The 8,867-nt window shown below is 48.9% G+C and overlaps 8 non-coding genes across 8 annotated transcripts; all 8 read right to left on the reverse strand.

Annotated features, from left to right (window-relative positions):
• Positions 1-716: 716 nt before the first annotated feature.
• Positions 717-837, reverse strand: LOC124774843. Its single transcript, XR_007015549.1, has one exon. It is a non-coding gene; the product is annotated as a 5S ribosomal RNA (ribosomal RNA).
• Positions 838-1,852: 1,015 nt separating this feature from the next.
• LOC124774832 lies at positions 1,853-1,971 on the reverse strand. The gene has a single exon (XR_007015539.1). It is a non-coding gene; the product is annotated as a 5S ribosomal RNA (ribosomal RNA).
• Positions 1,972-2,986: 1,015 nt separating this feature from the next.
• On the reverse strand, positions 2,987-3,105 carry LOC124774833. Its single transcript, XR_007015540.1, has one exon. It is a non-coding gene; the product is annotated as a 5S ribosomal RNA (ribosomal RNA).
• A 1,014-nt stretch (positions 3,106-4,119) lies between these two features.
• Positions 4,120-4,238, reverse strand: LOC124774834. Its single transcript, XR_007015541.1, has one exon. It is a non-coding gene; the product is annotated as a 5S ribosomal RNA (ribosomal RNA).
• Positions 4,239-5,253: 1,015 nt separating this feature from the next.
• On the reverse strand, positions 5,254-5,372 carry LOC124774835. Its single transcript, XR_007015542.1, has one exon. It is a non-coding gene; the product is annotated as a 5S ribosomal RNA (ribosomal RNA).
• A 1,016-nt stretch (positions 5,373-6,388) lies between these two features.
• On the reverse strand, positions 6,389-6,507 carry LOC124774836. Its single transcript, XR_007015543.1, has one exon. It is a non-coding gene; the product is annotated as a 5S ribosomal RNA (ribosomal RNA).
• A 1,015-nt stretch (positions 6,508-7,522) lies between these two features.
• LOC124774837 lies at positions 7,523-7,641 on the reverse strand. Its single transcript, XR_007015544.1, has one exon. It is a non-coding gene; the product is annotated as a 5S ribosomal RNA (ribosomal RNA).
• A 1,015-nt stretch (positions 7,642-8,656) lies between these two features.
• On the reverse strand, positions 8,657-8,775 carry LOC124774839. The gene has a single exon (XR_007015545.1). It is a non-coding gene; the product is annotated as a 5S ribosomal RNA (ribosomal RNA).
• Positions 8,776-8,867: the final 92 nt, after the last annotated feature.

Below are 8,867 nucleotides of genomic sequence, written 5' to 3' on the forward strand. Positions count from 1 at the left end.
GACGTGCCAGCAGAGCGACTGCCGAACTAGCGGGCGCGCCGCCGTGTGTGTGAGACGCGCAGCTTCTCGTTGCACCTCCTGTCATCCGCTTGGCGCGTGCAGCCTTCGACACTCGCGGAAGACGCATCTTGTCCCTGGTGTCCAGTGGATGGCTGGCGCGCGGCCGACCGGCGTATGGCCTGTACGGGGTGTGGAAGTTCCTGTTGGAGGGCGCCACTGCTGGCGATGTGAGCTTCCTCGCATCAGACGAGATGTTTGCGTAATTTGCAGTGCATTCGCACCATTCCTATCGCTGTCCCTGTCCCCGTCCCGACTTGTCCCGACTTTGCTCGACTGCCGCTCGCTGCCGCTCGGGTCGTGGCCCATATAACAGCGCAAGCACAAGAAACGTCTGCAGGAGATGAGGAGACGAGACGAGACGACTAAAGAATAACTTTATGATTACATATCGAAGTAGGAATTGTACACCGCTACACAACAACAGGCGCTGACGTATTTCAGAACATATCTGCCGATTCGTACTGTTTTGTCGTTTTCAAAGACTTCCTGGCGAACTTGGTTAGCACATTCTCCCTCAAACTGAGACAATTACTGCAATTTCGTACTTTATGGTCATTACAGTAGTTTAAAATGCTTAAGCAAGAATCTTTGTCACAACACAACGGTGGTATGGAAAGAGGGCGGTATAAAAAAAAAAAAAAAAGTAAATGAAGGGGAGCCAACAGCACGTGGTGTTCCCAGGCGGTCACCCATCCAAGTACTAACCACGCCCGATGTTGCTTAACTTCGGTGATCGGACGAGAACCGGTGTGTACTCAACATGGTATGGCCGTTGGCGCCCATATAATGTTGGCGCATGGCAGAATTCGCATTCGGTTCTTATCCCAACACACACAAAATCTTACTTTTCGGTCGAAAGCAGCCGCATTTTTTTTTTATTGACAATTCGTCACGTTAGCGCGAACGCAATCCTGAGTTCCAAAACTTATGAGCCGGAAGGACGTGCTTCGTGTTTTTTTTTTTTTTTTTGTGAGCTTTATAAATTTATTTATTAACATTACATCGTTACAAGGTAACAACTTTACAACATAAAACATGAACAGAATTGTAATTGTAAGCACTTCCTTCCGCAATCCGACGTGCCAGCAGAGCGACTGCCGAACTAGCGGGCGCGCCGCCGTGTGTGTGAGACGCGCAGCTTCTCGTTGCACCTCCTGTCATCCGCTTGGCGCGTGCAGCCTTCGACACTCGCGGAAGACGCATCTTGTCCCTGGTGTCCAGTGGATGGCTGGCGCGCGGCCGACCGGCGTATGGCCTGTACGGGGTGTGGAAGTTCCTGTTGGAGGGCGCCACTGCTGGCGATGTGAGCTTCCTCGCATCAGACGAGATGTTTGCGTAATTTGCAGTGCATTCGCACCATTCCTATCGCTGTCCCTGTCCCCGTCCCGACTTGTCCCGACTTTGCTCGACTGCCGCTCGCTGCCGCTCGGGTCGTGGCCCATATAACAGCGCAAGCACAAGAAACGTCTGCAGGAGATGAGGAGACGAGACGAGACGACTAAAGAATAACTTTATGATTACATATCGAAGTAGGAATTGTACACCGCTACACAACAACAGGCGCTGACGTATTTCAGAACATATCTGCCGATTCGTACTGTTTTGTCGTTTTCAAAGACTTCCTGGCGAACTTGGTTAGCACATTCTCCCTCAAACTGAGACAATTACTGCAATTTCGTACTTTATGGTCATTACAGTAGTTTAAAATGCTTAAGCAAGAATCTTTGTCACAACACAACGGTGGTATGGAAAGAGGGCGGTATAAAAAAAAAAAAAAAAGTAAATGAAGGGGAGCCAACAGCACGTGGTGTTCCCAGGCGGTCACCCATCCAAGTACTAACCACGCCCGATGTTGCTTAACTTCGGTGATCGGACGAGAACCGGTGTACTCAACATGGTATGGCCGTTGGCGCCCATATAATGTTGGCGCATGGCAGAATTCGCATTCGGTTCTTATCCCAACACACACAAAATCTTACTTTTCGGTCGAAAGCAGCCGCATTTTTTTTTTATTGACAATTCGTCACGTTAGCGCGAACGCAATCCTGAGTTCCAAAACTTATGAGCCGGAAGGACGTGCTTCGTGTTTTTTTTTTTTTTTTTGTGAGCTTTATAAATTTATTTATTAACATTACATCGTTACAAGGTAACAACTTTACAACATAAAACATGAACAGAATTGTAATTGTAAGCACTTCCTTCCGCAATCCGACGTGCCAGCAGAGCGACTGCCGAACTAGCGGGCGCGCCGCCGTGTGTGTGAGACGCGCAGCTTCTCGTTGCACCTCCTGTCATCCGCTTGGCGCGTGCAGCCTTCGACACTCGCGGAAGACGCATCTTGTCCCTGGTGTCCAGTGGATGGCTGGCGCGCGGCCGACCGGCGTATGGCCTGTACGGGGTGTGGAAGTTCCTGTTGGAGGGCGCCACTGCTGGCGATGTGAGCTTCCTCGCATCAGACGAGATGTTTGCGTAATTTGCAGTGCATTCGCACCATTCCTATCGCTGTCCCTGTCCCCGTCCCGACTTGTCCCGACTTTGCTCGACTGCCGCTCGCTGCCGCTCGGGTCGTGGCCCATATAACAGCGCAAGCACAAGAAACGTCTGCAGGAGATGAGGAGACGAGACGAGACGACTAAAGAATAACTTTATGATTACATATCGAAGTAGGAATTGTACACCGCTACACAACAACAGGCGCTGACGTATTTCAGAACATATCTGCCGATTCGTACTGTTTTGTCGTTTTCAAAGACTTCCTGGCGAACTTGGTTAGCACATTCTCCCTCAAACTGAGACAATTACTGCAATTTCGTACTTTATGGTCATTACAGTAGTTTAAAATGCTTAAGCAAGAATCTTTGTCACAACACAACGGTGGTATGGAAAGAGGGCGGTATAAAAAAAAAAAAAAAAGTAAATGAAGGGGAGCCAACAGCACGTGGTGTTCCCAGGCGGTCACCCATCCAAGTACTAACCACGCCCGATGTTGCTTAACTTCGGTGATCGGACGAGAACCGGTGTACTCAACATGGTATGGCCGTTGGCGCCCATATAATGTTGGCGCATGGCAGAATTCGCATTCGGTTCTTATCCCAACACACACAAAATCTTACTTTTCGGTCGAAAGCAGCCGCATTTTTTTTTTATTGACAATTCGTCACGTTAGCGCGAACGCAATCCTGAGTTCCAAAACTTATGAGCCGGAAGGACGTGCTTCGTGTTTTTTTTTTTTTTTTGTGAGCTTTATAAATTTATTTATTAACATTACATCGTTACAAGGTAACAACTTTACAACATAAAACATGAACAGAATTGTAATTGTAAGCACTTCCTTCCGCAATCCGACGTGCCAGCAGAGCGACTGCCGAACTAGCGGGCGCGCCGCCGTGTGTGTGAGACGCGCAGCTTCTCGTTGCACCTCCTGTCATCCGCTTGGCGCGTGCAGCCTTCGACACTCGCGGAAGACGCATCTTGTCCCTGGTGTCCAGTGGATGGCTGGCGCGCGGCCGACCGGCGTATGGCCTGTACGGGGTGTGGAAGTTCCTGTTGGAGGGCGCCACTGCTGGCGATGTGAGCTTCCTCGCATCAGACGAGATGTTTGCGTAATTTGCAGTGCATTCGCACCATTCCTATCGCTGTCCCTGTCCCCGTCCCGACTTGTCCCGACTTTGCTCGACTGCCGCTCGCTGCCGCTCGGGTCGTGGCCCATATAACAGCGCAAGCACAAGAAACGTCTGCAGGAGATGAGGAGACGAGACGAGACGACTAAAGAATAACTTTATGATTACATATCGAAGTAGGAATTGTACACCGCTACACAACAACAGGCGCTGACGTATTTCAGAACATATCTGCCGATTCGTACTGTTTTGTCGTTTTCAAAGACTTCCTGGCGAACTTGGTTAGCACATTCTCCCTCAAACTGAGACAATTACTGCAATTTCGTACTTTATGGTCATTACAGTAGTTTAAAATGCTTAAGCAAGAATCTTTGTCACAACACAACGGTGGTATGGAAAGAGGGCGGTATAAAAAAAAAAAAAAAAGTAAATGAAGGGGAGCCAACAGCACGTGGTGTTCCCAGGCGGTCACCCATCCAAGTACTAACCACGCCCGATGTTGCTTAACTTCGGTGATCGGACGAGAACCGGTGTACTCAACATGGTATGGCCGTTGGCGCCCATATAATGTTGGCGCATGGCAGAATTCGCATTCGGTTCTTATCCCAACACACACAAAATCTTACTTTTCGGTCGAAAGCAGCCGCATTTTTTTTTTATTGACAATTCGTCACGTTAGCGCGAACGCAATCCTGAGTTCCAAAACTTATGAGCCGGAAGGACGTGCTTCGTGTTTTTTTTTTTTTTTTTGTGAGCTTTATAAATTTATTTATTAACATTACATCGTTACAAGGTAACAACTTTACAACATAAAACATGAACAGAATTGTAATTGTAAGCACTTCCTTCCGCAATCCGACGTGCCAGCAGAGCGACTGCCGAACTAGCGGGCGCGCCGCCGTGTGTGTGAGACGCGCAGCTTCTCGTTGCACCTCCTGTCATCCGCTTGGCGCGTGCAGCCTTCGACACTCGCGGAAGACGCATCTTGTCCCTGGTGTCCAGTGGATGGCTGGCGCGCGGCCGACCGGCGTATGGCCTGTACGGGGTGTGGAAGTTCCTGTTGGAGGGCGCCACTGCTGGCGATGTGAGCTTCCTCGCATCAGACGAGATGTTTGCGTAATTTGCAGTGCATTCGCACCATTCCTATCGCTGTCCCTGTCCCCGTCCCGACTTGTCCCGACTTTGCTCGACTGCCGCTCGCTGCCGCTCGGGTCGTGGCCCATATAACAGCGCAAGCACAAGAAACGTCTGCAGGAGATGAGGAGACGAGACGAGACGACTAAAGAATAACTTTATGATTACATATCGAAGTAGGAATTGTACACCGCTACACAACAACAGGCGCTGACGTATTTCAGAACATATCTGCCGATTCGTACTGTTTTGTCGTTTTCAAAGACTTCCTGGCGAACTTGGTTAGCACATTCTCCCTCAAACTGAGACAATTACTGCAATTTCGTACTTTATGGTCATTACAGTAGTTTAAAATGCTTAAGCAAGAATCTTTGTCACAACACAACGGTGGTATGGAAAGAGGGCGGTATAAAAAAAAAAAAAAAAGTAAATGAAGGGGAGCCAACAGCACGTGGTGTTCCCAGGCGGTCACCCATCCAAGTACTAACCACGCCCGATGTTGCTTAACTTCGGTGATCGGACGAGAACCGGTGTACTCAACATGGTATGGCCGTTGGCGCCCATATAATGTTGGCGCATGGCAGAATTCGCATTCGGTTCTTATCCCAACACACACAAAATCTTACTTTTCGGTCGAAAGCAGCCGCATTTTTTTTTTATTGACAATTCGTCACGTTAGCGCGAACGCAATCCTGAGTTCCAAAACTTATGAGCCGGAAGGACGTGCTTCGTGTTTTTTTTTTTTTTTTTTGTGAGCTTTATAAATTTATTTATTAACATTACATCGTTACAAGGTAACAACTTTACAACATAAAACATGAACAGAATTGTAATTGTAAGCACTTCCTTCCGCAATCCGACGTGCCAGCAGAGCGACTGCCGAACTAGCGGGCGCGCCGCCGTGTGTGTGAGACGCGCAGCTTCTCGTTGCACCTCCTGTCATCCGCTTGGCGCGTGCAGCCTTCGACACTCGCGGAAGACGCATCTTGTCCCTGGTGTCCAGTGGATGGCTGGCGCGCGGCCGACCGGCGTATGGCCTGTACGGGGTGTGGAAGTTCCTGTTGGAGGGCGCCACTGCTGGCGATGTGAGCTTCCTCGCATCAGACGAGATGTTTGCGTAATTTGCAGTGCATTCGCACCATTCCTATCGCTGTCCCTGTCCCCGTCCCGACTTGTCCCGACTTTGCTCGACTGCCGCTCGCTGCCGCTCGGGTCGTGGCCCATATAACAGCGCAAGCACAAGAAACGTCTGCAGGAGATGAGGAGACGAGACGAGACGACTAAAGAATAACTTTATGATTACATATCGAAGTAGGAATTGTACACCGCTACACAACAACAGGCGCTGACGTATTTCAGAACATATCTGCCGATTCGTACTGTTTTGTCGTTTTCAAAGACTTCCTGGCGAACTTGGTTAGCACATTCTCCCTCAAACTGAGACAATTACTGCAATTTCGTACTTTATGGTCATTACAGTAGTTTAAAATGCTTAAGCAAGAATCTTTGTCACAACACAACGGTGGTATGGAAAGAGGGCGGTATAAAAAAAAAAAAAAAAGTAAATGAAGGGGAGCCAACAGCACGTGGTGTTCCCAGGCGGTCACCCATCCAAGTACTAACCACGCCCGATGTTGCTTAACTTCGGTGATCGGACGAGAACCGGTGTACTCAACATGGTATGGCCGTTGGCGCCCATATAATGTTGGCGCATGGCAGAATTCGCATTCGGTTCTTATCCCAACACACACAAAATCTTACTTTTCGGTCGAAAGCAGCCGCATTTTTTTTTTATTGACAATTCGTCACGTTAGCGCGAACGCAATCCTGAGTTCCAAAACTTATGAGCCGGAAGGACGTGCTTCGTGTTTTTTTTTTTTTTTTTGTGAGCTTTATAAATTTATTTATTAACATTACATCGTTACAAGGTAACAACTTTACAACATAAAACATGAACAGAATTGTAATTGTAAGCACTTCCTTCCGCAATCCGACGTGCCAGCAGAGCGACTGCCGAACTAGCGGGCGCGCCGCCGTGTGTGTGAGACGCGCAGCTTCTCGTTGCACCTCCTGTCATCCGCTTGGCGCGTGCAGCCTTCGACACTCGCGGAAGACGCATCTTGTCCCTGGTGTCCAGTGGATGGCTGGCGCGCGGCCGACCGGCGTATGGCCTGTACGGGGTGTGGAAGTTCCTGTTGGAGGGCGCCACTGCTGGCGATGTGAGCTTCCTCGCATCAGACGAGATGTTTGCGTAATTTGCAGTGCATTCGCACCATTCCTATCGCTGTCCCTGTCCCCGTCCCGACTTGTCCCGACTTTGCTCGACTGCCGCTCGCTGCCGCTCGGGTCGTGGCCCATATAACAGCGCAAGCACAAGAAACGTCTGCAGGAGATGAGGAGACGAGACGAGACGACTAAAGAATAACTTTATGATTACATATCGAAGTAGGAATTGTACACCGCTACACAACAACAGGCGCTGACGTATTTCAGAACATATCTGCCGATTCGTACTGTTTTGTCGTTTTCAAAGACTTCCTGGCGAACTTGGTTAGCACATTCTCCCTCAAACTGAGACAATTACTGCAATTTCGTACTTTATGGTCATTACAGTAGTTTAAAATGCTTAAGCAAGAATCTTTGTCACAACACAACGGTGGTATGGAAAGAGGGCGGTATAAAAAAAAAAAAAAAAGTAAATGAAGGGGAGCCAACAGCACGTGGTGTTCCCAGGCGGTCACCCATCCAAGTACTAACCACGCCCGATGTTGCTTAACTTCGGTGATCGGACGAGAACCGGTGTACTCAACATGGTATGGCCGTTGGCGCCCATATAATGTTGGCGCATGGCAGAATTCGCATTCGGTTCTTATCCCAACACACACAAAATCTTACTTTTCGGTCGAAAGCAGCCGCATTTTTTTTTTATTGACAATTCGTCACGTTAGCGCGAACGCAATCCTGAGTTCCAAAACTTATGAGCCGGAAGGACGTGCTTCGTGTTTTTTTTTTTTTTTTTGTGAGCTTTATAAATTTATTTATTAACATTACATCGTTACAAGGTAACAACTTTACAACATAAAACATGAACAGAATTGTAATTGTAAGCACTTCCTTCCGCAATCCGACGTGCCAGCAGAGCGACTGCCGAACTAGCGGGCGCGCCGCCGTGTGTGTGAGACGCGCAGCTTCTCGTTGCACCTCCTGTCATCCGCTTGGCGCGTGCAGCCTTCGACACTCGCGGAAGACGCATCTTGTCCCTGGTGTCCAGTGGATGGCTGGCGCGCGGCCGACCGGCGTATGGCCTGTACGGGGTGTGGAAGTTCCTGTTGGAGGGCGCCACTGCTGGCGATGTGAGCTTCCTCGCATCAGACGAGATGTTTGCGTAATTTGCAGTGCATTCGCACCATTCCTATCGCTGTCCCTGTCCCCGTCCCGACTTGTCCCGACTTTGCTCGACTGCCGCTCGCTGCCGCTCGGGTCGTGGCCCATATAACAGCGCAAGCACAAGAAACGTCTGCAGGAGATGAGGAGACGAGACGAGACGACTAAAGAATAACTTTATGATTACATATCGAAGTAGGAATTGTACACCGCTACACAACAACAGGCGCTGACGTATTTCAGAACATATCTGCCGATTCGTACTGTTTTGTCGTTTTCAAAGACTTCCTGGCGAACTTGGTTAGCACATTCTCCCTCAAACTGAGACAATTACTGCAATTTCGTACTTTATGGTCATTACAGTAGTTTAAAATGCTTAAGCAAGAATCTTTGTCACAACACAACGGTGGTATGGAAAGAGGGCGGTATAAAAAAAAAAAAAAAAGTAAATGAAGGGGAGCCAACAGCACGTGGTGTTCCCAGGCGGTCACCCATCCAAGTACTAACCACGCCCGATGTTGCTTAACTTCGGTGATCGGACGAGAACCGGTGTACTCAACATGGTATGGCCGTTGGCGCCCATATAATGTTGGCGCATGGCAGAATTCGCATTCGGTTCTTATCCCAACACACACAAAATCTTACTTTTCGGTCGAAAGCAGCCGCATT

The sequence above is a fragment of the Schistocerca piceifrons genome, unplaced genomic scaffold, assembly GCF_021461385.2.
Source record: "Schistocerca piceifrons isolate TAMUIC-IGC-003096 unplaced genomic scaffold, iqSchPice1.1 HiC_scaffold_99, whole genome shotgun sequence".
Lineage (NCBI taxonomy): Eukaryota > Metazoa > Arthropoda > Insecta > Orthoptera > Acrididae > Schistocerca > Schistocerca piceifrons.